This window comes from Palaemon carinicauda, chromosome 29 (assembly GCF_036898095.1).
Source record: "Palaemon carinicauda isolate YSFRI2023 chromosome 29, ASM3689809v2, whole genome shotgun sequence".
NCBI classification, from domain to species: Eukaryota; Metazoa; Arthropoda; class Malacostraca; order Decapoda; family Palaemonidae; genus Palaemon; species Palaemon carinicauda.
In genome coordinates, this window is record NC_090753.1 from 63673923 (window position 1) to 63678922 (window position 5000).

The following is a 5000-nucleotide window of genomic DNA, read 5'->3' on the forward strand; positions in this document are numbered from 1 at the left end:
AAATTTTACAGCAAATTCTTGTCAGCAAAACTCCCCCCCCCTCTCTCTCTCTCTCTCTCTCTCTCTCTCTCTCTCTCTCTCTCTCTCTCTCTCTCTCTCTCTCTCTCTCTATACATGTGTACCTCATTATCAAATAACTTTTACATCATATATTGCCAAAGGATATAGATATTGTATGGTACTAAAGATGTTACATTTAGACAAAAGGGGAAGATAAATCTTGACTACCTTCTGCAAATATTTTCTTGTAAGTTTCAAAGTCAATAAACCCATTAGTGTATGTGACTTCATAACACACCTACATATAATAAACATATCTAATCTAGGCATGATTCGAACCTATGTCTTTGAGTCTTGATGCAAAAGTAACAGTCAATTTATCCAATCCCAAACATGTAAATAATTATATATATATATATATATATATATATATATATATATATATATATATATATATATATATATATATATATATGTATATATATATATAAGATATTATTTACATGTATATACAGTATATATATACACAGACATATTAATAATACAATACACACACACACACACACACACACATATATATATATATATATATATATATATATATATATATATATATATATAAAATGATTTTATATACATGTATATACAGTATACACACACGCACACACACATATATATATATATATATATATATATATATATATACTGTATATATATGTGTGTATATATATATGTATATATATACATACAAATATATATTCGTATGTGCATTATGTGTATATATACATACAGCATGTGGGCGCACTCAAGTGTATGCAAACTAAACGTTCAATTGAAAGTTCTTTCAATTAGGAAAAAAAATAGACAACTTTTAAAAGGTCTTTAAAAAATTGGTGACAAAACCTAAATATTTGCAAAGATATATATAATAGCTCTCTTCAAAGAAACCAGAATTAATTTCTATGAATAAATGTTAAAATCTTATAAACTCTAAAAGATAAAATATAATTCTTTTATTATAGTTTCATTAATTATTAAGTCTCCAAAATTATGAAGTTTGCTCGATTATGACAAATCTGGCTCTTTAAATATTAAATTACGTAAATTTAAATATTTTTTGGAAAATAATTAGGCCTATCTGAGATAAAAACAACTTAAATTGTTAATCGTATTAATTAAACACAAAACCACTGTTCTTTCCGGGAAATGAATTACAATTTTCCAAAAGAAAGTAAATAAAACTTTACAATTCATATAACAGAAACTAATTCTGAGCACAATCCAACAGCTTAATTAGTTTCAACACTAACAAAAAATCTAACAGAAAAAAAATCATACCCGAAAAAAAGGAGCAAAATAGTATGGAAGCCCAAACAAAATATCATTTACCTCAAAGTCCCGCCAACCCAAAACCGTTTACAACGAACGGGATGAATGAATTTAGACTATTCATACACTTGGGATTTAACCTCTGACCTTTGGAGAGGCTCTCCTCTTCTGCCATTTGGGGAGCAATAAAATCTCCCACAGCAAACACTCCGCTTGAAGAAGAAGAAGAAGAAGAAGAAGAAGAAGAAGAAGAAGAAGAAAAAATAAACAGAGTGCAAACGAGGAAGTGAAGAATTTTCTCTTGCTTGCTGCTGCTGCTATTATTATTATTATTATTATTATTATTATTATTATTATTATTATTATTATTATTATTATTTCTACTACTACTACTACTCCTACTACTACTAATACTACTACTACTACTTCTACTACTACTACTACTACTACTACTACTACTACCATTTGTTACAGGAAAACGTTTGGAGCGAATTCATGACAAAAACGTTATGGAAAAAGTATAAAATGCCCAGGTAAAAAGTTATGATGAAACGTCAGGACAAAAACATTAGTGCGTAACGTCACTGGGAAAGAATATGTCCGTTCATTACAAATGGAGTTTTTTTGGTGTGTGTGTGTGTGTGTGTGTGTGTGTGTTTAAATATACCACCGATGGTTGGGGGGCTTTAAATCAGGTATGTGCATTAGCGTACTTTGAAAGGAAAATGGTATGGTAGATTGTTTGGAAGCACAAAACATATATGGGAGCAAATTGATATATACCGTGTACATATAAACACAAACACTAGTGTACGCAACCCGTCAAAAATGATGGCTAAATATTTAGATATATATGCGGACAGGAGCACAAGCACCTCCTTCTCACCAGGGTATGACTACTCACCTCCCCCCTACCCCAGGGATGGAGAGAGCTGAGCTTGATCGAAAAGATATATATATATATATATATATATATATATATATATATATATATATATATATATATATATATATATATAAATATATATATATATATATATATATATATATATATATATATATATATATATATATATATAAAATAACCCACAATGTATGAAAAATAGAAGTTTATTTAGCTTTCGAAGGGACCATCTCCCTTCCTCTTCAGAATACAAATGCATTCTGAAGAGGAAGGGAGATGGTCCCTTAGAAAGCTAAATAAACTTCTATTTTTCATACATTGTGGGTTATTTTATTTATCATAAATACACGGAAAATTGTGTATTTTAATGTATAATATATATATATATATATATATATATATATATATATATATACATATATATATATATATATATATATATATATATATATATATATATATATATATATATATATATATATATATATATCAGACCTTTGCATTTTATTATACAGGGGAGATGAGTAGTGGAGTATATGCAATATCCAGCGCCCCAGTATAACGGCAAGAACATTTATCAGCATGAACGACAGGTTATGACGCTGTGAAAATATTATGGCAATAACAATATGGGGAAATGTTATGAAAAACTTTAATGTTATAATATTAAAGAGAAAAAGAGAATTGATATTCGAGACGAGAAAGAGTATCAGTATTGTGTTATGGAGAAAGTAAGATAAATGTTTGTGAGAGAAATTAGCGGATACGTTGTAAACGCTGTTGTAACAATGTTTTATAGTACAATATTATTGAAATGCACTATCTTCTTTATATATATATATATATATATATATATATATATATATATATATATATATATATATATATATATATATATATATATATACACACACACACACACACATATATATATATATATAAATATATATATATATATATATATATATATATATATATATATATATATATATATATATATATATGTATATATATATATATATATATATATATATATATATATATATATATATATATATATATATATATATATATATACATATATACATATACACGTCATATTATACTTTCACTTGTAAAACTCCCTCTCTCTTTCTCGCGGACATTATGTTTACTTAAAAAATATACTAATTTCCTGAAGATAAAAAACATACGAATGCTGAAAAGCAGTTATATAATCTCTCTCTCTCTCTCTCTCTCTCTCTCTCTCTCTCTCTCTCTCTCTCTCTCTCTCTCTCTCTCTCTCTCTCTCTCTCTCGTATTTTGCATGGTTTCAACAAATTGGAAGGAAGAAAGAGAACAAATGAACAATAAGTAAAAATGCTTTAAAGCAACTCCATATATATATATATATTATATATATATATATATATATATATATATATATATATATATATATATATATATATATATATACACATATATATATATACACATATATATATATACATATATATATATATATATATATATATATATATATATATATATATATATATATATGTATATACGCACATATATATATATATATATATATATATATATATATATATATATATATATATATATATATATATATATTTATACAAGTCATATTTGAGTGAACCAGTAATGGCATTGATAATTTAATAGGGATGATCTTAACTAACGATGTAATTATCAGGCGGCGTAATTAGCGAACGACATTAATACCGGTGATGCAATTAACGAGATGAAATTACCTCAGTGAGATTACACGTTTAAATGCCGAATCTAATGCTAGCATTGGATTTGGTGTAGTTTTCCCCGAGTCTTTTCATTTCACTGTTGATTTTATCAATTTATTATTTCTAAAATAAACCAAATCGAAACCAGTAAATTGTTTTTTATTTCGATATGACGCTATTTGTAATTAATTGTAATACTCGCTGGCGTTACAGATTTAATTTTCAGATATCTTAGAAAAACCATTTAACTAACTTTGGATGTAGCAAAGGCAATCAAAGAATATTCAGAATAGCAATGGGGCAGTATTGAAATCAATTGTAAACTAGAGAGGCGCTCAGTAGAGCGCAGACCTCCACTGCGGCAGCTTATTTCTGGACCTTTTGCTCGACCTTGATCTTGACCTCAACATATATTAATTGGCGTGGATTTTCATACACTTAAATATGAGCCAAGTTTGAAGTCTCTGTGACAAGGATGTCCAAACTTATGGCTGATTACGTGAATTGGACATTTAGCTTGACCTTTAACCTTGACCTTATAAAATATAATAATTTCCAGCGTTTTACATAACAGTTGATCCCTGCAAGTTTCATTAATCTACGATTAAAATTGTGGCCAGGAAGCTGTTCACAAACAAAAAACAGACACATACAAACGCACAAACTGGGAGTAAAACATAACCTCCTTCCAACTTCGTGTGTGTGGGTGTATATATATATATATATATATATATATATATATATATATATATATATATATATATATATATATATATATATATATATATATATATATATACTGTAGATACATATAATACAAATAAATACACACACATACATGTGTATACATATGTATGTGTATATTTGTATATATATGTATATATATAGGAATACATATATACACACATATATATATGTATATATATGTATGTTATATGTATGTATGAATACATATTTACATATATATATTTACACACGTTCATCATAAACGTAAAGTAAATTTACGTATCTCCATTTATCAT

At 26.6% G+C, this 5000-nt stretch overlaps 1 protein-coding gene across 1 annotated transcript in view; it reads left to right on the forward strand.

The window, feature by feature from the left end:
- Positions 1-5000, forward strand: part of LOC137622616 (CAP-Gly domain-containing linker protein 1-like) — a 28508-nt gene that overhangs the window by 17490 nt on the left and 6018 nt on the right. The gene's annotated exons all lie outside the window — the stretch shown is intronic.